Source organism: Triturus cristatus, chromosome 4_2 (genome assembly GCF_964204655.1).
Source record: "Triturus cristatus chromosome 4_2, aTriCri1.1, whole genome shotgun sequence".
Lineage (NCBI taxonomy): Eukaryota > Metazoa > Chordata > Amphibia > Caudata > Salamandridae > Triturus > Triturus cristatus.
In genome coordinates, this window is record NC_140586.1 from 39572454 (window position 1) to 39599886 (window position 27433).

Here is a 27433-nt window from a genome sequence, read left to right on the forward strand (position 1 = left end):
AGTGGGTCCTCATCGATGTCTGAGGTGTATGTGGCGAAGGGTTGCGGGGGAAAGTGGAAGGTGTCCCCCAGGGCATGATGCAGAGGGTAGAAGCCGTCCGGAAGCAGCAAATAGAGGAGTGGAATGCTACTGCCTCGTTTTTGCCACACAGTCAGTATCACCGACATGATGGTGACGACAACACCCAGTCCATGGACTCAGTCGCCACCAAAGTTCAACTAGAAAGTGTCCATGGATCTCGGGGCACAGACTTAGTGGCACCGGAGCTGAAAGGGGATGCAGTCTGCGATGAGGCCTGTATGATGATATCAAGTCAGCCATAAATAAATCAAGACTGAATTTGAAATGTGTGACCCACTCCAGCGCAGTGTGGCCCGAGGGCAGTAGTCCGTGTGGGCACACAGACACGTGTTGTTGGAATGCTATACACAGGGAGTATAGTGAGATAAAAGCAGCCATAATTAATATTCTTTGCCATGGTGTAATCAAGACTCAGTTCCAAATGTGTGACCTACTGGTCTACTGTGTATGCCGGTGGAGTACGCCGACGAGAAGGGAGTAGTGCGGGCCTGTGTCACGGAGGCCGTGATGGTCTGAAAAGGCTGCCAGGGTCGCGACACTCGGGCTTGGAGCTTGCACCGGCACATGGTAGGCCCTGGCAGACATGTTGGGCATTACGGAAGAGGACCACGCCCAGAGCTACGTGCTTTTTATTCACACCCCTACGCTGGCCTGGTGTACGCCGGGCCAGCCCACTCCGCTCACAGGGGGGACGTAACAAGCTACATTTCCGGGATCTTCCCCACAGGATGGGGTGACATGGTTGTGTCCTCTATCCACTGCACTCCATACACCAGCAGTGTATGTCGACATGGATATGTGTGTGGTCTGCATACTGCAGTCTGGACATCGCTTACACGGCATTGTGTACATCCTCATTCATCAGTCACTTGCCTCCTTTGCACATGCCTGGTCCCCACCTCTTCCCACAATCTGCTATTGTGTGGCTGAGGTGCCATGCAGTTGATGGCTTATGTGCATGGCTGGCCCAGGTTGCCAGAGTAAGTTGTGCTTTCGTGTCTGGTGGGTGGGCATGTTGTTTGGCATGTTGTATGGGAGTTTGTGACGTGTGCATTCCCAGTGTTGTGAGTTGCATGATTGTGGAGTTGAGGTGTGTGGTGTGTTCATTTGGTACTTGCCAACGAGCAGCACAATTCCGTAGGTGCCAGCCAGGAAGCGCTGGGTGATGGACTGTCAGATGATGTAGGACTCATGCACTTTGAATGGGTGGTTGGCGTCGACGTTGGTGGAGATTCCCAGGTGGTCCACTATTGCCTGCACAGTCTTGGTATGCATGTGCTTTCGGTAGCGGATATTGTGTGCAGTGTCACCAGGGGGCACAGGTAGGACATGTGTGCATTCAATTGCCCCCTGACATGTGAGAGAAGCCAGCTATGGCGTAGACGCCTTGCTTGGTCTCCAGCTGTTCCTGCGCAGTGTGGGGGAAGGATGGGTAGTGTAGTACAAAGTTGATGATGGCATCCAAGACAGTTGTGGGGGGCTTGGATTGGGCTGGCTGTGAGACTCCTCTGACGTTGGCGGTTGTTGGTTGGCAGGTCCAAGAGGCCAACAAGTGCAGCACAGCCAGCAGCTTTGCCTGCGGAGGGATGTTGGTTGTCCGCTGTGTTGGTACCGTCGGCAATGGTGGTCAGGATGCGTAGGATGGTTATCCTTTTGAGCCTGTGGTGGGTAATGACATTCCCTGGTGTTGGGTCTGTGATGTTGCTGCGTTTTCAGCAGGTCGATGTCTTTGTCTGCGCTGCTTCAGTGTTGGTCCGGGCAGGGAAGCAGGGGGGTCCTGGGGGTGGTGGGTGTTGTTGCCCTATTGGGGCTCCGGGCTGCATGTTCAGTTCCCTGGGGGCATCTGTTTTTCTTCATGTTTGGCTATGGGCTGTGCTGCCTTGTCTGATGCCGGTTGTTGTCCGATTTTGCACCAGGTCAGAGCAGGTGTTAATTTCCTGCTGCTAACGCGCCTTATCGCCTGTTTTGTGATCTTATCGCTGGTCTGGCTGGTCGTTGTGAATGTTGTGGAGTGGTGTTGTCGCGGCTTTCTGCCCGGGAACACCTACTCTGCATCTCATTAGCGATAGTTGCCAGGGTCATCTGTGGCGATGTTTTTTGAGGATGCTATCGCCGGATAACTGGTGATATGGGCTGTTAGCACCGGCTTGTGAACGGGGCAGTACATTTATCGCGTGTTTTGCTGTGATAAAGTGCCGTTAACTCGGCAATGGCTCCTTGAGAATATGCCCCAGAGAGTTATATAAAAATGTACCTGGGACTAGCCTTGGGGGGTGAATGTAAACCTGCAAGCATATATGAGATGTCTTTGTATGCTTTGTTAATGTAATAGAACAACTGCAAATGTGTGTAATGATAGTAAAGAAAGAAAAATGCAAGAGAGATAATAAAGTGACATATTGGGGAGATGTGATCACAAGTAATGTGTAAGACCCAAAGGAAGTGTACTTAGGGGTATAGTGGAGCCACTGTAACCAAGAAACAAGATGCCTTTTGGATCTTTCTTGGGCTTAGTAGAATATTGTTCCAAATGGGTGCACAATTTTTCAGATGCAGTTAAAACAATAAGGAGATTGATACAAAAATTAGAACACCATGCACATGAGCCTTTGGGATTATAAAATTAAACGTAGGTAGGATTGCCATTTTAGGTAATTGTGAACCTGTCACAGTATAATAACTACAGATGCCAGTAATGTGGACCACAGGGTAGGCAGCGCTGTAACAAATTGTATGTATCCACAGCAACAGTTCCTTTGAAACTCATAAGTAAAATATACAATCCTGAAAACTGGTACTATAAGGCTTAGATCAGAGTGAAAAGACACAAATGGTGTATATAGAGAGGTGTTTATGTACAAAAGCGGATATCTTTAAACTGGAAAATTTGTCTGGGTATGCAATTGTTAAACAGTCCAGTCTCTTTGGTAACGAGAGTTAGGCCCTGATTTAAAGTAAATTACTCAGTCACCATAACAGAGGGGGCTGCCCGCCTAATTTATAAATGACTACAAGACAGACGGTCATTTATAAAAGCATTTCAAGTAACCATCGTCACAGCGGTTCCTGTCAATTCATTTTACTCTGAGCTACAGGGATGTGTCAGCAGGACTTTTGATTGTAAAGAAAAAAAGTAATGATGCCCTCACCATGGGAGTCTTCTCCAATTTTGGGCAGAGCATTATTGTGATTTTACTGTCCCTCACCGCCAGCTTTTGCCTGGCGATAAAATACAGTAAAACAAATGGCTACATGTCCGCTCCTCTAAATTGGGTGGCGGACTTGTAGCCAGTTCTCTGATGGCCCTTACTCCGGTGGGCCTTCGGAGAACTTTGGTCACGGCGGAGAAGTAGTAGTCTGGCTAAACTGAAGGCCCCCCCTGCATATGGATTGGGTGGGTAGACCACTATGCTGGCGGGGCGAGAACTCCATCACAGCAGCAACAGAGATCCCTTCCCACCAACATATAAATCGGACCCTTAATCTGTCAAAATGTTGACAGTGTTTCAACCTTACTCACTAATTAATAGGTCATCAACAGGGTAAATACAAAGTGATGGCACCAATGTACTCTAGAAGACACAAGTTGAAGAAATGTGAAAGGGGCTGAAAAAATGAATTGGTATTGCTAGTAGCTGGGCTAACATTCAATGTATTTACTTACAGTGTCCTTATACATTTGACCTATTAAAGAATCTGTTCACTGGCTGTCTGATGTTTTGGTATCAATTGAATTAGTAATTAGCTTACTATAACACAGATTGCTTAAGATAAAAAGATGAGTCCCTCTCAAACCATTTTTGTGCATATATAAGTTGATTCCGATTCCTTTAAGTATGTTGATGGCCTTTTTTTCTCTTTACTACTGCCAGTGCCTGCGCTCGCCATGGCTTCTCGTACCGCTTAGAAGGGCACATTTCCTCCTACGATGTAATTGCCAAAGCCCTGATGCAGCAGTGCAACTCATGCGCCGCTCGGCTTGCACTACCGAGCTCCCGCACCAGACCCCCAAATCATCATCCTCCTGCTGCAAGGCACCCTAATGGAGCAGGAGGCCTGGCCTCAAAATGGCTGCAGCCTGGACACAGCTCCCTCTGTAAAGCTGTCCTGTACATCTTGGAGTCCCCTGTGGTCGAAAAACCGGCCTTGGCTTTTTTTGGGGGTAGGTGTTATTCTTGCCTTAAACACAACTGCAACCAAAGCTACACAACCAATAATTCTGGCCTTCACTGCTGCAGAAGGCCTGCCTGACTTGGTGATGGTCGCCAGACACAGCTGACTTTCTCTCCCCTACCCAAGGCTTATACTTCTACCACTTGGCTGATATTACTTTCTGTATTACCTATATCGTGAGGCCCCCCCGAGGATGACCCAGTTAAATGGAATGACCCTTACTACCTCACACTGAAGTCTACATGACTTCACAGATTTGGCAATCCCAAGGTCACACTCAGCATATTCCAGGATAAAACCTCCACTCAGCAGTCATCCACGTTGCATTGCCTGAGGTTGGAAGAAATCGAATACACACGTACCAACGATGAAGTCTACATCTACATTTTGCCCACCGAATGGAGTGACTCAAAATACCTAAATACTCAACCATTGTGTCTGACCTCAGAGCACAAGATACTAGGGACTTCAAGGAGGGCCTGGAAGTCGCTAAGCCAGCGCAAAAGAGATCCAAACAAGACCCCCCGTCCCTGACTCGCCAATCAAATCAAAACTGGACGCTAGAACTACTCTGGGCCTAATCATGCAGACTCTTCATAGTTAAGTTTGTAGATTTATATACCGCAGCTTAACACACGTGAGGGTATCCAGGAGCTGTCCATGGGCACAGGGAGATTATGTGATTTGCCCAGAATCACAGGATGTTGCGCTAAGACTCGAACCCGGATTCCCAGCTCCCGAGTCGACAGCTCTAGCCCCTGCGCCACATTTTACACTACATGTTCTTGCCCTATCCATAAAGGCCAGCACAGATTCCATGCAGAATTACCTTACATCCATTAAACAAGATATCCTTCCATAAGGGGGAAGAGTGACAGAAGCAGAGTCACGCATAAGAACAAATTACTTACCTGTAAACTGTGGTTCTCCAGTATTGGTGTCTTTCATAGATTAACATGCTTGAATATTCCCCGTCGTCGAAGTGGGAGTCCCACGGTACATAAAAAAAGCAATAAGATATATATATATATATATATATCACACACAAATCTTCCTGTCAGGAAGAAATACCGGGCCGCACTTCCGAAGTACTTTTAGCACTTTTGATTGATTTTTCTCCTTCATTAAAGAGGGAATTAAGGCAGGATTGATCAACGCGTTTCGATGTCTCCTGACACCTTGCTCACGATCAACAGTTGATTGTGAGCAAGGTGTCAGGCGACATCGAAACGCGTTGATCAATCCTGCTTTAATGCCCTCTTTAATGAAGGAGAAAAATCAATAAAAAGTGCTAAAAGTACTTTGTGAGTGCGGCCCGTTATTTCTTCCTGTCCGGAAGATTTGTGTGTGAATAAGTAGCGGCGTGGTTCGGCCGCAGGAGATCGCACCCACATGGAGCGCTGCAGAAACCGGCTTTTTTAACCGATTTGGATGGTATATAATATATATATATATATATATATATATATATATATACATACATACATACATACATACACACACTCATATATATAAGTAAACATTATAAATTTTAAAATAACATACAAAGTCAAAAGTACCATAGGATAACATTGACACATAGGAATGCATTGAAAAATAAATCACTTTACTGACATATCCATGTCGTTTTTATAGTCCAAACTCCAGCCAATCAGGCGCAAACACCCTCTAGAACCTTCTCCTCAGAAGCTCAGGCCCTCAGATTTTCGTAGCACAAGAGTGACAAAAGAGTCTTATGAGGAGAAGAGAGCCTCTGAGGGGAAGGAAGGGTGGGTCGCATGTGAATCTATGAAAGACACCAATACTGGAGAACCACAGTTTACAGGTAAGTAACATTTGTTCTTCTCCAGTATTGGGGTGTCTTTCATAGGTTCACATGCTTGAATAAAATAGTGAGCAGTACTCTGCACCTGAAGAGGCAGTATCAAAGTTGCTTGAAATACAATGACATAGCATCACAGAATCACAAAACTGATAACAACCCAAGAAGGAGGGAAGTAACAGAGGCTCACCTTATTTGAAAAAATTACGAAGAACTGCTTGGCTCACTGCTGTTTCGGCTTCATTGATCGCCTCCAGGCAGTAGTGCCTCGTGAAAGTGTGCCTGCTGGACCACGTAGCTGCCCGGCAGATTTGATGAATCGGCACACCAGCGAATAAGGCAGTAGAGGAGGAAATCGCCCTTGTAGAATGTGCCCTCACTCCGGAAGGAAGAGGCTTGCCAGCCTTCTGATGGCAGAATGATATCGCTGAAGAAATCCAACGTGCAATTGTTGGCTTGGTAACAGAATGTCCCTTACAGGTTCGTCCATAGGCAACGAACAGTTGATCAGATTGGCGAAAGGGTGCCGTTCTGCTAATATAAAATTTGAGGCATCTCTTTAAGTCCAAAGAATGCAGACTCTGTTCCGCTGGAGATTGCGGATGAGGAAAAAAGGTTTTTAAAATCACAGGCTCATTAAGATGAAAGTCGGACGGCACCTTCGGCATGAAAGCTGGGTTAGTTCGAAGGATAACACAGTCCGATTTAAATTGGAGGAAAGGAGGCTGGATTGTGAAGGCGTGAATGTCACTCACTCGACGTGAGGAAGTCAGAGCAAGCAGGAGGGCAACCTTCCAGGTCAAGAATTTAAAATCTGCTGAGTGGATTGGCTCAAAGGGCGCCTTCATAAGTTGCGCCAATACGATGTTAAGACGCCATGTGGGCGGGGGACACCGAATGGGTGGAAACATCTGGAACAATCCCTTAAAGAACTGTTGAATCACTCTAGACGAATAGAGAGAGGAAGAGCCGTCCTGGCGAAAATGAGAAATTGCTGCCAAAAAGACTTTGAGCGGAATGAGAAAGTCTTGACTGTGCCAACTGCAAAAAGAAAGGCAGAAGTTGTGCCGGAGAGGCGTGCACTGGGTGGATGTTAACACACGAACACCAATGGCAGAAGCGTTTCCACTTTAGTTTGTAGGTCTTCACCGTGGAAGGCGCCCGCGCCCTGGCAAGAAACTCTCTGCAGGCAGGCGAAATATTTAAGTGAGCAAATTCAAGGTGCTCAGGTTCCAGGCCGACAATTTGAGCGAACTGGGGTTCGGATGGCAGATCCGACCGTTGTTCATCGTGAGAAGGTCCGGCCGGGGGCGAAGAAGGATGGGCTCGCATTGTGAGAGGAGCAGTAACTCCGAGAACCATGCCTGCCGAGGCCACCGGGGAGCAATCAGGAGAATGTGGCATGGTTGTCTCCGCATTTTCCACAACACTCGAGGTACCAGCGGGATTGGCGGAAAAGCGTAGGCAAATATCTTGCACCAGGCCGCTTACTTTTTCACCAGGTAGTCATTGTCTCTGCTCAGCGCCAAGACGCCTATGGGCACACGTGCGCTTTATAAATGTTTAATCAAATCAAATCATCAAATCAAATCAATCCATCGAATGGGCATTCCCGCACGACCCGCTGTGGGGAAGCCAACTTGCATAAGACTGACATTTGCTGTTCTGTGGAGTTGCAAAGAGATCCAAGCCCGGGTGACCCCAGAGGCTGAAGACAAAGTCCAGAGTTGGCTGATGCAACTCCCACTCGTGGGTCGATGACGCGGACCTGCTGAGAGAATCCGCCAGAATGTTGGAAATGCCTGGTAGGTGGACTGCTGTTAGCGTGATCTGATGGAGTATGGCCCAATCCCAGATCTTCTGAGCTAGCTGGGAAAGCAGCGGAGATTTGGTACCGCCCTGCTTGTTTAGATAGTGCATACTCGTGGTGTTGTCCGTTTGAATGAGCACTGATTCCCCTTGAAGCAGAAGTCGGAACAATTTGAGTGCAAGGAAGATCGCCATCAGTTCTAGCCTGTTGATGTGCCAAAAACGTTGGGACAGATTCCACTTGCCTTTGATGGACAATCCTTGAAGGTGACCGCCCCACCCTTCCAGGGAGGCATCCGTGGTAAGGACGAGCTCTGGAGCCTTTGCCAACAAGGATGTGCCAGCTGCGATGTTGCGAGGTTGTGTCCACCAGCCCAGAGCTTGTTCCATGCGAGCGGTGACGAAGATCCGGTCGCTCAATGAACCGGACGGCGGACACCTGACACCACTGCTTGTCCAGTTCTTCCTGAATTGGACGACCCTTCAGTCTGCAATGTGGGATCAAAGAAATGCAGGAGGACGCCATCCCCAGAAAGGACTTCAAGATGCGGACTGAAACGGACCGTTTTGATCTGATGTGAGCTGCGAGCTGCACGATCCGCTTCTGCCGGTCGTCGGAAACAAAAGCCATGGCCATGGAGGTATTGAGAGTAGCGCCTAGGAAAGTTCTGTGAAGAGCTGGCGTGAACTGAGATTTTTGTGTGTTGACTGACAGTCCCAGAATTTGGAACAGAGTCCGACAAAACTGAGTGTCTAAGGATGCCTGATGGTAAGACTGAGACTTGATTAGACAATCGTCCAAATATGGGAAGATTTGAATGCCTCGCAATCGTAGATAGGCCACCACCGGGGTGAGGACCTTCGTAAAGACCCGGGGGGCGGAGCGGAGCCCAAAGGGCAGGACTCTGAATTGAAAGTCTCTGTGGCCTACACGGAAGCGCAGGTATTTTCTGTGGCGTGGTAGAATCGGCACATGGAAATAGGCATCCTGTAGATCAATTGTCGACATGAAGTCGTCTTGAGAGGAGCTGAAGAATTTCCCTCAGTGTAAGCATGCGGAAAGTCTGATCCTTTAGAAACTTGTTCAGAGCCCTCAGGTCGAGGATAGGGTGCCACTCTCGAGACTTCTTTAGCACGAGGAAAAAACGGGAATAGAAACCCAGCCCCCTCTGAGTCTTTGGAACCACTTCGATGGCCCCTTTTTTGAGCATTAGTTTGATTTGTTGGAAAGCTCCTTGAGATGAGCGGGGGGAGGACCGGTTGGGGGGGTGGAGTTCCGAGGGAATTTGAGGAATTCCAGAGCATGGCCTTTTGAAACAATGTCCAATACCCAACGGTCTGAAGGTATTAGCGACCAATTTGAAAAGAATTTCGAGATTCGTCCTCCAACTCTGATAGGGGGGGCCTTGAAAGGAGGGAGGTGTAAGCAAAGAAAGTAATTGTTTCTTGGAAGAGGTTCCCCGATAGTTAGACTTTCCCCTGTAGGACTTGTTAGTCTGTTGTCGATAAGACTGTGGAATCTGGGAGGAAAAACGCTGATTTCCTTGATTGTATGGGTGGTATTGTGTTGATCCGCCACGAAAGGAGGAGTTGGTGCTGCGTCTGTGAGCACCCCGAAAAGGCTGTCTTTTAAACTGCAGCGTGCCAAGGGAATGAGCTGTTTGCGTGTCCTTTTTTATTGTTTGGAGCACCTCATCCACGTGCTGGCCAAACAGCGACTCCCCATCAAAGGGCATGTCAAGGATTTTCGCCTGGACTTCCTGGCGAAAAGAAGTAGAGCGAAGCCAACCCTGCCTCCTTAGAACAGCTGCCGAAAACCAGTTGAGGCAATATCCACAAAGCAATCGATCTCCAAAGATGCTCTTTCTCCCTCCTGAAGAATCTTTAGTGCATACGCTCTAGAGGGCTCTGGGATGAGGTTGATGTCGGACCACATTTGGCGGTCGTAGCGACCCAAGATGGCTAGGGAATTCGCTGCTCTGACAGTTGTAGAGGCCATGGTTGAAAAAAAAATTCCAATGGCATCCAAGCGACGCCCATGACGGTCAGGTGGAGAGGTAAGCGGAGAAAACGGATTCTTTGAGCGACGTTGTGCCACCTGGGTTATCACAGAATCCGGCTTTGGCTGGGATACCAGGCAAGCAGGAGAAGAGTCTGGAGCCTTATATTTCTTATCCAACCACGGGAGAACTGCAGGAATTGCATTTGGTGTTTTCAACAATTTCATACCCTCGTTCCAGATGAAATCAACTATGGGCACAGCCCGAACTTGCTTCTGCGGCTGGGTTTTAAAATCATATAAAAAGCAATGCTCCTCTCTCACTACCATTGGGAGATGAAAACGCTGTGCCGCCCTTTCCATCAATTGATGGAAACCTGTGATATCAACAGGAGGAGAATTCACTGGTGACCCCGAAGGCGGAGACGGCGAATTGATCTGGTAATCGTCCCAATCAGCCATAGTATCATCATCATCACCCAGGAGTTCACAGTCTTCTCTAACCGGAAGGACGTCAGCGTCACCCTCTGTAGGAGGTACTAGTAAAGGGACTGATGGTGTTGGTTCCGCCGCCGGCAGAGGAGGAGCTGGAGTCTTCGGAGGCGCTTCTCGTGGAGAGCCGTGGGATGAAGGTGGGAAACGGCGGTTGTAATCCTCCAGCATAAATTGGAGATTAGAAATGAGGGATAATGGCAACTGTGCCATCGGAATCTGCGCAGGAGGTTCCTCCTCTTCCTCCTGATAATAATGGTCCTCCTGGTCCTCATCGTCGAAATCTTGACACTTTATGAAAAGTTCCGATGGCATTGGCGTAGAAACAGGCACCAATGGAAGAGATGCAAAATTTAGCGTGGACGAGAGACCTGCCGTCGACGAAATAGCCAACGCCGTCGACGAAGCCGCCGTCAACTAAGCCACCACCGTCGACGAAGCCACCACCGTCGACGAAGCCGCCGTCGAAGCCGCCACCGTCGACCAAGCCGTCGACCAAGCCGCCAGGAGGATCTCTTCTTCTTGATCGTCGATGAAGATTTAGATGTCGACGGGACAGCCACAGGTTTCTTCGTCGTCGACGAAGATATAGGAATCGTCGTCGAGACAGATTTCAAGGAGACACAAACCAACGTCGACGAAGATAGCGTCGACGAAGCCGCCGTCGACGGCATAAGGAACCTGCTGGAAGCCGTTGTCGACGAAGTAGTAGAAGCAGCAGATTTCGTCGGAGTGACCGTCAACGAGCCCGTCGACGGTCTGGCATGTTTATGAGAGGAAACATGCGCTGGGCGAGCCACAGACGCCTGAGAGTGAGATCTCGGGGGCGTGGGCGTAGCAGCAGAGTGTAGTGGCACTTTAGCAACCTCCAAAAGGTGAAGCTTTCTCTTTTTAAGAAAGGGGAGGGCAAGTCATGCACACTACTACGCTTAGAGGAGGCTCCAGTGCGTCCAGAAGCCACACTTTCGGCGTCAGAGAGAGGATTATCTGTGACTTTCAACTTCTGTAGCCACAGAAGGAGGCGGCCCTTTCTATCCTTTAGTTGTTTGAGAAAAAGTCCTGCAAATTTTGCAGTTTCCTACCTCATGGTCAGGGTAGAGGCAGTATATACACTTCTTGTGAGGGTCCTCTGAATAGAGCCTCAACTTCCCACAGGAAGTGCAAGGACGGAAAAGAGACTTCTTACTTGAAGACATCAGGAAAAGCTGAAGATATCCAAAACCAGAGAAAAAACTGAGCAGAGCTCAGGGAGACTCCCTTCACACGACGTGCAGTAGAAAATCTGAGGGCCTGAGCTTCGGAGGAGAAGGTTCTAGAGGGTGTTTGCGCCTGATTGGCTGGAGTTTGGACTATAAAAACGACATGGATATGTCAGTAAAGTGATTTCATTTTCAATGCATTCCTATGTGTCATTGTTATCCTATGGTACTTTTGACTTTGTATGTCATTTTAAAATATATAATGTTTAGAAATGTATTTCATTCATATATAAGGCTTATTGCTTTTTTTATGTACCATGGGACTCCCATTTCGACGACTGGGAATATTCAAGCTTGTGAATCTATGAAAGACACCCCAATACTGGAGAAACCTACTTGAAGATCCTTAACACAGCTTGTCCAAGAAATTGGCAGTCACCACTTCAAGACTAGTACGACTGGAAAGAAGTCTCATGGACTTTGGAAACAGACACAGAAGGGGCAACCTTTGGATCTTTGGTCTCCCGGAGGGTGCGGAAGACCACGCACCACCCAGTGCCGCCTTCAAGGAACAATGGATACCACAAACCATGGGCTTAAACTTCACAAAGAACTTCGAAATAACTCAAGCTCACAGAGTCCCTCCCAACCTTCAAACCAAAAAACAGCTTCACATCCAGAGCCCTGATCTTAGACCGCTTCAAGACTCAAACAAGGAATTCACCCTCTCACAGATGAAAGAGCTGTAAAGGATGCACTGGCAAGGCTGCTTCATCGGAATCTTCCAGGACTACTCCAAAGATACAGTTAAGAGAGAAAAAGCATTCCTATCCCAGCAGAAAGCCCTTAAGGACCTAGTAACACAATTCTCCTTCATTGGCCCAGCTCGCCTGAAGACCACTTATAACGGTAAAATGACCATCTTGACTTAGACTTCTTTATTGCTGAAATTCAGGAATCGAAAATGAACACTTAGTGTTATGTCCTCATACTCCACTGACTGTTGAGGTATGCCGCTAACTCCCTTACATACGAGGTATGCTATCAATTCCCTAACCTAACTCACTCAAATATTTACCTAAGCTACTAACAAACTCACCCCTTAATTCATAACCTGCGCATACTCCATTGTCACATCGTCTTCCTGCCCTCATGATACACCACCAATAGCATTCTCCCTACATGGCCATTGACAACCCCCAGCCTCCAACCGCTATGTACGAGATGACCTTGAAAGTAATTGGTTTAACCCTGCTAACCCATCTAGCAAGAATTGCTTGAATCAATAACATGCAACCCAACACTAACCCCAAAGCAGCTAACCCGTTACTAACCCCCTCCAACAAAATACTGTCAATGCTCCAATTACATGTTTATAGTGCAGTTGCTCAACTCCCAATTTTTTAAGTGGCCTCTTTGACCACTACGCAGCTCCCACACTGCGTGGGTTTACACCCCTATCCATACGTTTTTCTACTTACCTGTTCCCACAGTTTAATTTCTTAGGGTATGTGTTTACCATAGGATGTCTAGGTATCTCTCATTGACCTTGGACTCCGGGTAATAGATGAACATCCAGTAATCTAGTGACTCCTAGGTATTTAACTAGCGTTATCTATGCTTCAACCACATCAGAATGGGCGCCTTACCCGGTTAGAACATCACAGTAGGTTATTTAAGGTTGGCTCACTATTTAATCTGTTGTTATCTGTGTATATTTATCTTCCAGGGATGCCTACATATTCGCATGGAAGGGATACATGCAGTGGCAGCTGGCTTGTACCAAGTGCGGTGAGGCGGGGATGAAGGGCACAAAAAAAATTAAAAACAAATAAATTCCCTTACATTGCAGCAGCACGACGTCCTCTTCCCTCAGGTGCCTTCAGGAAGCTACTGATGCAGGAAATTGCACTACCCAATAAAAGCAGCGCCAGGATTGGATAAAGACATGCTCTCCCAGCGCTCCTAAGAGCACTGGAAGCCTGGGCTTTCTCTAACCCAGCTGTCTACGACAACTAGGTTAAAGAAGTTTAAAATGCGCATGTCTGGCTGGCTGTCCCAAGAAGGCTGGCTAAAGAGACATGCGTATTTTAAAGCGCATAGCTCCCTGCTGCCACTCGGTACAGCAGCGCAGGCCCTGCCTCGTCCTGACTCAGTTCGGGATGGGTTCCTAAAAAATAAAATGGTAATAAATAAACTTCATTACCGTTTTATTTGTCTGCTCTGGGGCTTGTGGGGAGATGCTCTTCTGCTCAAACGGAGGAGCCCCCTCTGGATACATGACGTCTTTGATCTAGTATCATGATGTGTTCTGTTTAGTTCATTACCTTACTTATAATCGTTCCATAGGTTAAGTCCAGTGCCCTTTTCATACTGTCACTCTTGCTACTAGACTTACTTGGTTGAAGTCGAGGACGATAGCCAGCATCCACGGGAGCGAAGAATAGGGTTACCCCTCTGCCCTAAGGTATCTCTATCCTCAGTGATATCGTTACAACTGAGAAATAAATGACACCTCTAGGAAGAGCTGGGAACATACAGGGAGCTCTGGGTAGTAGGGCAGTGGTGGTTAGGTCTTGATGAATATAGGCCAGGTACACGTAACAAGCACTGCAGCGGTTTCAAAACAAATAACAGGGAGACAAAAGGAAAGGAGAGAAGGACAAATTAGTATAGAGAAGGTACTAAGCAGAAGCACTCTTTGTTCCCTCTCCCTATGAGCAGAAAGAAGAGTATGAGGCTAAGAGGTTGTGTACCTTCTTTCGTGTGGTAGCTAACAATGAGAGGAGGTCAACTCTAGAACAGTTCGTCCAAGGAGAAGCCAATGCAGGGGAGAGTCGTATGGCCGGTTGAAATTGTCAATAAAGTTTTTTGTATGGCTGGTTGGAATTGTCAATAAAGTTTTTTGTAGAAAGCAAAACCAAAATGAAGTTTATCCACGGTCAATGACTGCAGCCTTGGAAAATGGGGTGGAGAAAATCACAACTGAACAAGAGGTGAACGGAGTCACAATTATTCGCTTTATGCAGGAAGCGTTCATTGCGTTCAACGTACCGTTAACGCAGCTGTCACAAGAGTATGCCGTCTCCCGCTGACTGCTGACTCCACGGACCCTTCGTGAAGAAGAATGTAGAACTCCCTTGGTCCAACGCGGAAGGAATAGAATCCCGACTATGTTCCCAGCGGGGAAAGGATAGGAAGTGAATGAATCCCAGCAGGCGTCACGATTGGAGGACCCAAGTACTGAGCAATAGAAAGAGGACTCCCAGTTGCGGGAGCAGTTCTCAGAGCCCAATGACCAGGAGGGCTTACACCGGTCACAACCAAAGCAACGCAGAACAACAGCAGAGTAGACACGAGTTGCTAGCAGAGCGTCCGCGTTCCGAGGTAGGCGGACATCCAAGAATTCCAAATACAGGGGTGGCGAGGTTTCAACGAGGTTCCCAAGAGCTTCGAAAGCCAAGCAATGAATGCAAAGAGGGGCTTGGTTTTAAGCACATGTTCAACCAATCAGCTTGTTAGCTTACAGAAGGGGATGGTACACAACATAGAAGGGGATGGTACACAACCTAGAGCCAGCCAGATGCATTATGGGTATTGTAGTGGGAAAGTAGTGAGTGCGGAAACAGTGCAAGTGGAGGCGCGTGTAACACATACTTCCTGATAGCACTCTTAAGACATGGCTTCTAGCCTTGAGTCCAGGCTTGATGCCTCATGGCCTCCACCGCCTTTCCTCCTAATGAGATTATAACTGCCCTCACATCTCTCTCCTCGGTAAAGGGTTCTTTTTTGTAATCTCCTTTTTTTTCCTCTCTTCTTTCTCTTTTTTCTCTCCTTCTCTCTCTCCTCTTCTCCCTTTCTTCCCTCCGCTCTACTTACTCATGCTATCCCCCTCCCCCTTCTCCCTCTACCACCCCAACCTTTCCCCCACCCCCAGTTGGCATCAATCCCATCAACCCACCCTTTCTTTCCATCATTCAACTATGAACACTTCACAAGCTCCAGATATCACAAATATGAATAATATAAATATTAGCCCTCAACGTAAAGGGATTAAACCACCCAACGAAACGTCAGAAAATCCTAGACTCTCTCCACAAACTTAAGGGAGACCTGATCCTTTTACAAGAAATAAAAGTCGCTAAGCAAGAAGCTAACCTTCAAAAGAAACTCTGGGTGAATACATATCCTGTGCCCCAGCTGTAAAAAAAAAGGCCCATTTTCCTTATTTTCACTCTCGCCGGGAAGTCCACATATCGGTGCACAGTCTTTAGCTGTGCAACAGTGCTGTCTCCTTATTAGCTGGAGAGTTGTGAGAAAGTGCCATCTTTCTTGCATGGTATGCCCCCACTTTTTGCTGAATTGGTGAATGTACTTTGACTTAGTGTGCCCTGGACTCCTGCCAATCAGATGCCCAGGGCCTATGTTCCTTCCCTAAAACCTAAAACCTAAATTGGCAAACCCTAGCCACATGTCAGCCCCTGGTAAATGGTACCCTAGGTACCCAGGGCCTTGTGACCAGGGAAGGCCTCTAAGGGCTGCAGCACTTATTGTGCCACCCTTAGAGGCCCTGTACCCTAACACAGACACACTGCCCTTGCAGGCTGAGTGTCTGGGTACCAGACAAAACAAAGAGTCGACATGGCACACATCCCTGTGTGCCATGCCCACAACCTACACTGCCCTGGCATACATCAGCCACCCCTCTAGCTGGGTGCCCTATGCCAGTGGTGTGGGCACAGGAGCATGAGCCCTGTGCCTCTACAGTACCCAGGTCCATTCCTGGGCACTGTAAGTGCAGTGCTGCCATTTAAGAGTATATGGTGCTGGGAGATCGTCAAACACGAACTCCACAGCACCATAATGGCAACACTGAAGACTGAGAAGTCTGGTGTCAAACTTCTCAGCACATTAAACCTGCACTGATGCCAGTGTGGAATTTAATGTACAAAGCACTACAGAGGGCATCTTAGAGATGCCCCTGAAACCTAACCTACAATCCACGTCTTGTCTGAGAGGCTGCCTAAGGCTGCCGCACAGCAGTCATGTTGCTGGACCCCTGGGTGGAGAGCCCCCGCTCTCCTGGGCCTGCAACAATGCACATCCTGGGCGAGGTGCTAGGTCTCCTGCCCCAGGATGGGCAGGGGGAAGCTTCAAAGGCATGCCGCCTTTGTGAGCTTCTCCAGGCCACTTGCTGTACTTAGCAACTGGCCCCCACCGGTTCTGACCCCCACTCTGGCGGGAAGACTGGCCGGAAACTCCAAGTAAGGACAGGGGATGTGCCAGCCCTGACAACCCCACCCCTCAGGTGGGGGAGGCGAGGTGAAGCAGATCTCCGGGCATTCGCCATCTTGAAGATGGGGAGCCCTACCCAATCAGGACTAGGCCACTGCCCCCCTCCCACAGTGGCAGGATAGGGGGTGTACCCACCCCAAGACAGGGACCCAGTGGTCCCTGCCCTTTACCTACCTGTAACACCCCTAAATTTAGCATTTAGGGGCACCCTGAACCTTCCTTCCTTCCTTAGATTCCAGATTCTAAAACGGCAAAGAAGATCAAGAAGAAAGAAGACCTGCCGTGCAGCTGCTAAAAAGAGGAAGACACCAACTGCTTTGGCCCAGCCCTAACGGCCTGTTGACCCTCGAACCTGCTCCTGCTAAATCCCGGCACCTCCTGTGGCCAGCAACCTCACAAACCCCGGAGGACCTGGCTAGCTTGTGACTCTGAGCACCTGGGACTCCCACGAGCAGTGGCTCTGCTCAAAGCAAGTATCTAACCCCTGGCATCAGCCCGGAACCGCGAACCCTGCACACTCTGCACCCGCCAAGCCTGGCTTGTGCCGGAGTGGACAAAGACCCCGAGGACGTCCCCCCGGCGACTGTGACCCCGAATACGGCACCCAAGGACCCACCTCGACGCTCCCGACGATGCCTGCAGCCTCCGAACCAGGGACCCCCCCCAACCGCGATCAACAGAGGGTAAGATTTCCCGACACCAAAAGACCCCCCTGCACCCGGCTCCCTGCGGCCCCCTGTGCTCCACTCCTGGGTACCTACCTATCCTCCAACTACCCAAATTACCTCTCAAAGTGGTGATGGCACCTGAAGAATCTTCGTCCCCGAGCTTGCAGCCTTTGTTCGTCCTTGAGCTTTTCCGTAGCAATCCATTGAGCGCCCGAAGTCTCAAAAGCACCCTGCAGCCGGCCGCCCGAGTGGCCCTGGCAGTGCTACTTCTACTCCTATCTACTCCCCACTTGCCCTGAGCAAGTGACCAGGAGCCCAGCTCCCAGAGCCACGTGGCCTGCTAGTCAGCAGCCACCAACCAAGGGCCCCTCTGCCTTCCATAGGATAACATTGGGCCTAACTCACTCTGCACCCGGCTGCCCCTGTGCCGGTGAGGGTGCAACAACTGTACTTACCTGACCCTGGGAGACCTCTGAGTCTATGCCCAGAACCTTAACTCTGCCAGTCGAGTACTTACCCAAAAGCCGATCACTTTTCTTCCATAGGGTAACATCGACTGGTTTCTCTTGAAATTTCTTCAGTGTGGAGTTTCTACACTTTCAAATATTCCCCTAAAAATCAACCGAGTAACGAAAACGGAAATACTCACCTGCTATTAGGAGAGATCCCAGTGCTGGATCTTGGTGCCCAGCACTGACCCTGAAAAGTACTTACGACCATACTTACCACTAACTCAATTTTCTCCCATAGGAAACCCTTGACTGTGAAATTTCTTCTGTGTTGATTTTTGCAAACTACAAATATTCTTTAAAAATCGTACCAACTATGAAAACGAAATTACTTACCTGTTTTAGATAGGTGCCCCAGTACTGAGCCTGGGAGCCCAGCACTGGATTACAAAAGTAACGAGAACATACTTTACCCGTAACTTGAATTTTCTTCCATAGAAAACCATTTCCTGTTTTTCTGTTAAATTTCTTCTGAGTGTCGAACTAATAAATATTCCTTAAAAATCGCCTGTGTAACTTAAACGCAGTTTCTCAACTGCTTACAGGTGGTACACTAGTGCTGGATCTAGGATCCAACACTGACCTAGAACAAGTAACCATAACCCCACTTACCTGCTAAGTGAATTTCCTTCCATAGGATAACATTGGAAATTTGATCAGAAAAAGTTTCTAAGTGTCAACTTTTAAAAATAGCAAAATATTGCTTAAAAATCACAACAGTAACTAAAAAGTATTTATTCACTTGTTTCCAAGAACTGTCCCAGGACTGAATCTAGGATCCAGTCCTGGAGTTAGAAAAGTAATCCTGAGAGTAATCAATTGCATATAACTTAAAATTCCCATTGAGCTCAATGTATTATTGTGTTTGAAATTGTGTTGCCTATTGCAACAAACTGTAACTATTGCATTCCAAGTCAATTGTCTTTTGCACAGTATATAACCAAAGCATCTCATTCTGAGAAAGTATAGTCTTGATACCTATTGTTGGTTCTAAAATAAAACAACCATATATTTTGTATACAAACCATTGGCCTAGAGTTCAGTTTGTGAGTGTGTGAGACCATTTGCTGACTGAGTGTGCACAACAAATGCTTTACACTGTCCTCTGATACTGCCTTACTGCTCGACCAAGCTACCACTTTAGAGAGTAAGGTTATATCTAACTTTAGCCTCTGCCAAACCTCTGGGGACTGTGGAATCTATACACACTGTACCGATTTGGGAACAGTATATATAGAGCCACTTTCCTACAAGAGTGGATTCTCTAAGTCCCATAAAGATAGACGGTGGATCCACTACAAACACGGGCCATCGCTGCATCCGACAAGGCTATTGAATTGGTGACCAGTATATATATATATATATATATTTATCTTTCTTTATTTTCTGTAGAGTGACTATTTACTTGGTCCTGAGGAATGCCCCAGAACCCCTGGAGGGGTCACCAAAGGGCAGAAACATGTTGACCTACCCTAGGGGTATATTTGCTAATAACCCCTTGTCCTCTCTCCTTTTAACCCTGTCCCAGGAGACCACGGAATGATGGTCATTTGGCCTTCTGTAGACAGTTTTATTCTCTTTTTCTTTTTGTACTCTGCCCCTCACTCTCTCCACTATTGCTCTCAAGTTTCCTAAAACACCTCAGCTCCTCCTCACTCTTTGAGGAGTTGTAACCCACACCAATGACCTTGCGGCCTTTGTGTGAGGAGGGAACCCAATGATGAAGCTGGTCACCTACGGGTGCGTGAGGGTTCTCATCCTGAAAGAGGTTCTCTCCTGCCCAGCAGTTGAAACACCCTGTTCAGCATCCACATTGCTACAAGATTGTGGACAGTTACTCTCTAGTTCTTTGTCTAAGTTCTACCAGGCGTACTTTTTGTGAGATTCATATACAGACAAGGAGCAGAAAGTCTTTTGGTTTAGGGCCTCTCCCGCTGGATCCTTCGTATTTATGAGTGAGATGTAAGGACACCTATCTGCAAGGCAACCCATGGAGATTAAATGTAATGCACATTGCCACCACAGCATTATCGCTGAACGAGCACGACTGTCTACTACTTCATGAAAAATGATTGCCATCTCACTGAACACCTGCATGCTTTACATCTTATTCGGACTAGGTATTTTTATTTATTTATTCCCGACATCCAATTATATTATAAACCAAGTCTTCCGACTATATACTAGCACCTCATGAGATTAATGTATGCATTGCAAAAGGGCAAGAAAGGTAGAGCAGGACTTTACTAGCATTTTACTGCTGTCAGCTGTACTGGGAGTGCAAAGGAAATTAAACTACCAAAGTTGAATCACTTCACTGCACTAGAAAAACAGTTTGTATCTGAGCCCGACTCGGTCTTCTGACCTAGCCCAGTTAAAGTTCAAGATCTTCACGGTGTGGGCGCTGGTGCACTGTGCCAACATGGAGCAGCTCAGGGCAGTGACAACTCTTTTAATTTCAACTCATTCATCACCATATTTGGAATCATGTATGACCTCCCAATGGAATTCGGAGTAACTAATGGCGGACTGTTTTATAGAGCGCAAACAATGAACCATCATGCCATTTGACCATCTAAAGTTTACATAAATTCACAAACCCATGAATACCTGTTTTTTAGACTCCTCTCCAAATGTTGGTGATTTTATAAGTCGTTGGCCACTCTGCTTTTGTGCCACAATGTCGCAAAGTGTTTGTATTGTTTTTAATGCACTTCACAAGTTACTTAAGTGATTAGCAAGTAGCGCTGAACAGCAGGAAGCTTCAGAAAGCAAGTGCAACCCTGAACTTTAATTCTTTTTTCCAGCAGTGTGTGCACATATAACCATTAATTCATACTCCAGACAGCACATGCAGTTATAAACACCAATTTATATTTTACAAAAATGTGAATTAGCATTTCAAACAGTATGTGCACACTGTAAGAAATCCACCTTTTCTGTGTGGTCACCCTGTATTTTCCCTCTTTTGCTGAACCCAGTATTTTTCCTGGCTAGAACTCCGTGCACTTTACCCCTTGCTAACCAGCGGTAAAGTGCCTGTGCTTCACCTTTACACATGGTTGAATTGGTATGCTCCTAATTGCTATATAAAAATGACCTACAAGTCTCCAGTGTACTGTACAAGGTGTACCAGGGCCTGGAGGTTTAATGCCCTTATTGGCCTGCAGCATCCAAAGGGGCCATCCACTACAGTGGAAGTACACACATGGGTTCAGGCCTACCCTGTGTAGCCTGGCTCTAGTAGTGTAAAAACTACAACTTGCCCTGTCAAACCCTTTTGACAGGTCAAAGCCTCCCATTTAGCTAATAATAGGCCACCAGTATGTAGGATGTGTAGTCCACAAGGCAGGGTGCATGGTATTTAAAAGTACAACATGCAGAGATTTAATGTTAACGTTTCCTTTCAGCAACTAGCACCCAAAAGCACTGTGGCAGGCCTACCTGTCCTGTGTAGAAGACCAGAGTACTGATTAATAATCCTAATAATGCATCTCAGTAACGGGACTAGCTGAAAAAATAATTAAACCACTATTTTTAATAGTTGTTAAAAATCCAATTCAATGGTGACGTTGGATTTTTAATAAATAATAGGGGAAAATAACTTCAAGAAAGTTCTCTTCTCCCGTTCCAGAATTTCCTGGAGGCCAAATGTACATTTGCTCTCCCACTTCTGCCAGCCAGCAATTCACATTTGAATAGGTTTGAAGTGCCTCCTATGAGCAAACAATAGACTGACCTGAATGGGCGGAGATGACTCCTCTGAACCTGACAAAATCAGCATGGTGGGGCTGTGAGTGTTCTATTTGACATTACAATGTCAAATCCTACTTGAAAGGTGTGCTGGGTTTACATAGAATACAGGGGGCGCACGTGAAAGAAAGGGAAACAGGATGCCAAAACAATTCCTGTATATCCATTTTCTGGTAGATGTAAACCCCCTAGTTTTGTTCTACCTGACTTCTGTCTCAGTGTTCATTGTAGGTACTGTGCCAGCTGCCCTTGCCCAGGCAAAATGATCTCTTGGCTCGGCCAGCTGAACGATCGCCTTCCCTCCCTTCACTCGCCACCGCCAGTCTGCCCTTCTAGTGTCTGCATGATACCTGCGCTCCCTCAGCAACTGTGCACAGTTAGCCTCCTGTTCAATAGCAGGCTTAAACTGCCTTGTTACTGGTCTAATTTTGTTAAGTTTGGCTCTTTGTTAACTTTGTAACTGGCTCATTTCAGTACTTTTTCCATCTTGTTTTCCCGCTCAGTCCACACCATTACCCACTGTTTCTGTGCCGGCTCCCACATCCGGCTGCCCTCCACAGAGCGCCCCACTCCCCTCCCTGGACCTACATAATGGAGGCTGCAGCTGAACCCCATTGAGCAGGTTTTTTGTCAGCTCCCCTCGCCCAGGCAAGCAGGTCTCTTGACTGGCACCTGAATCATCACCTTTCCTCCCTTTGCTTTCTGCGGCCAGTCTTCCCTGCTAGTGTCTGCGTGACACATTACCTTGACTCCACCAGCGCCTGTGCGCAGTCAGCCTCCTATTCTTTTTATTAGCTTCCAACAAGTATTCACATGGAGCTCATTTGAAGGGGCAATCTTCTATTGTCAGTTTCCGTGAAGAGAAATGTATCAAAGAAAAAATTAGAAATAAGGAAGTTTTAACATTTATAAATATTTAAACAACTATGTAGTCTGATACGGTTTTCACAAGCACTCAGTGCAGCCGAGCGGAGTTGTTTATTCTTTTCTTATTGAACAAGCCATTAATATTTACATATATACACAATGGCGGGCAATGTTTCAATGAAAAGTGTTGTTTCTGAAAGCAAGTGATAAGTAACCCCAGGTGAAATAACCATAACCAGTTTTTTTTTTAAAAGTGATGATGAATACAACATATTTAATAGGTTATAAGTATCTCTGAAGGACGTCTGAAGTCCATTAGGACAATCAAAAAGAAGCAACCAAAGTGTATTTTTGGGGGGCTTCGCCTCTAGACTGTCCTTCCCTTTGTGTCGACGGTGTTTCGACCCTATTACTAATTTGAGGATCTCATCAGGACTATGATGACCTCGGGGCTAAAACTAGTAGGAAAGGAAGCGTATCGTTGTGTCTTCTCTTGAGAAAAACTATCCTCCAGGGGATCAATGTCTGGAGGAGTACATTTTTTAATTCTATTTTGATTCTTATCAAGCCATTTTGATTCTTCTTATCAAGCCTTGAGGTCTGGAATAGATAATGGGTGGCTTAACGGTTAGGGGCACAATTGTCCCCATATTTCAACCCTTGGCAAATGTAATCTTCCGGTACGTAGGGCCCGGAAGCCATGGAGCAGGGGGTAGGCAGTATCCCCCAACCCTCTTCTAACAAACGAGGGGCTGTTGTCCTGCTCAGTATACTTAATAATGCGGATTCTCTGTGTTTGTGGTAATTATTCGGGAATTCTTTTCATGCACCTAATCTGAGCAAACAATTCAAAATGAGGAACCAAATTCCCGAACGGAGATTCGTCAATGGCGTCGTTAGCCAGCTTAAGTTGCCCTGTGACTTGTCTAATTGTGTTAAGTTTCGATTCTGTGTTCGTTTTGTAACTGTGTCAATTTTGTACTTTTTCCATCTTATTCTCCCGCTCAGTCCCTGCCGTTTCCTACCATTTCCTTGCCAGCTCCCACCTCCTGCTTCCCGCCACCCATTGCCCCGCTCCTTCCCAGGACATACTTAATGGATGCCGCAGTGCAGATGTGCCGCCAGGGGTGTCGCCCATGCCTGCACCGCACCCAGTACTCCTGGCTCTCCCGCCATCCGCTGCTACATTGCCAAGGAGCTCTGGGCCTTGGACTCAGGACACCGAAACAACAGCTGCTGCACTTCCTCCCTGCGATCAACCAAAGGCCCTTTCACCTGCCATCATTGCTGTTTCTCCTGCAACACAGGAGCTCCATTCCACACCGTACCCTGTGCTGCCTCTACTCAGAAGACCTCGAACAACCCAGAACCGCTCCAATGCATCCTGCTCAACGCCAGATCCATCTGCAAATACGCTACGGAAATCTGGGAAAACATCACCGCCCACTCCCCTGATGCTGCCTTCATCACAGAAACTTGGCTTAACCCCTCCTGGAACTCCAACATTGCCATTGCGATACCCGAAGGATACAAGATGATACACCGAGACAGCACCAACAAACAGGGCAGAGGCATCGCCATCATCTTCAATGAAACCATTAGCTGCATTGCCACCACCGATGAGTCCACACCACTCATGGAACACCTTAACTTCCAACTTCAGACCAAGACCACGATCAGAGGCACTCTCATCTTGTATACAGCCCCCTGGGACCCCGACCGGCTTTCTGCGACACCATCTCCAACCTAGCCATCTACTCCACTATGTCCTACTCTGCGACCTAAATTTCCATGTTGCCGACGCCAAATCCACCTCACTCCTGGAGAACCTGAACAACATCTGCCTCAACCAACTGGTCACCGAACCCACGCACATAGCCGGTCACACACACAACTCCATTTTCACCTGCAGTGACAGAATCAGGTAATGAAGCTCCTGCCTCCCCAGCTGTTTATTTTAAAGGTGTGGGTTTGGACATTTTTAGCTCCTTTGGACCGCAGGGTCCTGGCGGGGGCATACCATTTGAACCTTTGCCTCAAATGGTCAGGGCCAATGCCATTGAGAGCCTTAAAGGCTATGCACAGGGCCTTAAAACAAACCCTTTGTTTAACCGAGAGCCAATGTAACTGAATTAGCTCTCTTTTTACCGAGACAAATTTCGGTGTGCCTGTTAACAGCCTAGCGGCTGCATTCTGAGCTATCTGAAGCCTATTGACATGTTGATTTTGAGCATTCAGATAAATGCTATTACAGTAGTCCAGGCGTGACATAACGAGGACTGTAACTACCGTCCTAAAGTCCATTTCTGAGAGGTAGGGTTTTAATTTCCTCAAAATCCGCAAAATCAGGAAGCAGGAAGATACTACTGACCTTATGTGGTCATTGAAGGTCAATCTATTGTCCACTATGACCCCTACATTTTTCACTTTCAGAGTTGGAATAGGATAGTTTCCCAACTCTGTAGGCCACTATTGTTCACTTCACCATCTCCGACACTCAGCACACCATCACCAAGCACCACAGCTCTGTCAATCGCAGCTGGGGCAAGGTAACTGAGACACAATAGACACAGGGTCTCAGCAGCACCCAACCCGAAACCTCATAAGACCTTGGCCAGGCCGTCCTGAACTCCCTATCATGGATTACCAAATGCACCAGCAAAGCCACCCCAATGAAACTAGCAAAATCCAACAAAACCTCAAAACAGGCCAGCTGGTACACCCCAGAGCTCAAACCACCAAACACAACTGCTACAGATCCCGGTGACAGAGCCGCTTACAAAGTAGCCCCCAGCAGCTACCACCTGCATATCAAGGAAGCCACGAGAGCGGCCTTCACAGTCCACATCGACACAGTGGCCAGGCAATCGAAAGAAGTCTTCAAAAAAGTCAAAGAATTCTCCAACCCAACTGCCACAGAGAACACCATCGACCCCTCCCTGGAACTTTGCAACACTCTCTCAGACTACTTCCACAGCAAGATCGTCCCCATTTACAACAACTTCAACCCAATGCCCTCAACCTCAACCAACCAGCGCACCCAAGCCGAATGATCACCACTTGGTCTCCATTGCCCACGCAGACCACCACAGCCATCATGTCTTCTGTCCTCTCCTGGGCACCCACCGACTCCTGCCCCCACTGTCTCTTCAACTTTGGAACCAGCTCAATCAGCACTGAACTCACCAGCATCATCAACACCTCCATCTCCAAAGCAGTCTTTCCAGACAGTTGGAAATATGCAGAGGTCAGGCTCCTCCTAAAGAAACCCTCTGCCGACCCCAGCAAACTCAAAAATTATCAACCGCTCTCCCTGCTCCTTTACCCGACCAAGGTTCTCGAGCAGGCCATCAACCAACAGGTCACCGAATACCTGTAACAAAACCACCTACTTGGGCCATCCCAATCAGGATTCCGTGCCAACCACAGCACTGAAATCACGCTGATCAGAACCTTCCTTGACTGCGCAGAGACTGTGGCCCTGATCCTCCTCAACCTCTCGGCTGCGTTCAACACTGTTTCCCACCACACCCTCATCAACAGACTCTACAACATCAACATACAGCAAAATGCCCCCAAGTGGATCGCCTCCTTCCTTATAGGATGCACTCAGAGCATCCGGCTGCCTCCCTTCACCTTCGAACCCAGGCATCATTTGCAGCGTACCCCAAGGATCATCCCTCAGCCCCACCTTGTTCAACACCTAAACCATCCCCCTTGCAGACATCGTCAGATCCTACGGCCTCAACAAAATTTCATAAGCAGACTACACTCAACTCATCCTCTCGCTCACTAGAGACTACTCCACCACCAGACTCAACTTCTGCAACGCCTTGACCAACGTAGCCAGCTGGATGAGACAACTGCCTTAAACTCAACTCCAACAAGACAGAAATACTCATCATCAGGAAGTACACTTCTGTATGGGACCACAGCTGGTGGCCAGCAGAATTCGGACTAACTCCCACAACGACAGACCATGCACACAACCTAGGCATCGTCCTCGACAGAGAACTGACCATGAAACGACAAGTCAACGCAGTAAACGCCTGCTGCTTCCACACCATCTACACCCTCAGCAGAATCTTCAGATGGATCCCAGTCAGCAACAGAAAAAACGTCCATCAGGCCCTAGTTACCGAGCAGCCTCGACTACTGAAACGATCTCCATGCTGGCATCTCCATGTAGCTCCTCCAAAGACTCAAGACCATACCGAATGCAGCAGCCAGACTCATCCAGAACCTCCCTATATGGACCCACATCACCCTCACCTCAGAAACCTCCACTGGCTCCCATCCAGAGCCGGTCAAGGTCCTCACACATAACTACAAAGCTCTACACAATCAAGGTCCAGTTTATATCAACTGAACTTCCAACTACCCGCAAGACACCTGCGCATCTCCTCACTAGCTCGTGTGTACACCCCCCACATCCATCGCAGCGGGGGGCGCTCCTTCTCCTACAGCGCCTCCAAGACCTGGAATGACCAGCTCCTCCATATTCGAATAGCACCCTCCATGATGGACTTCAGAAAGCAATTCAAGACCTGCTTTTCGACTGAGATGTCGCACCCAGATTCCCCTAGGGGTGACAGTGTTGCACTTTACAAAGGCAGATTGGTTGATTGTGACTCCCCAAACTGGATTTTAGTGTTAGATGTGGGAGGACACTAAGATTACAATAGTACACTCCCCACACCACCCCCAGCCCTCAGAGCCCAAGTTTAGTGTAGAAGAACAGTTTTGCCACCTGTAAATTGCCCAAA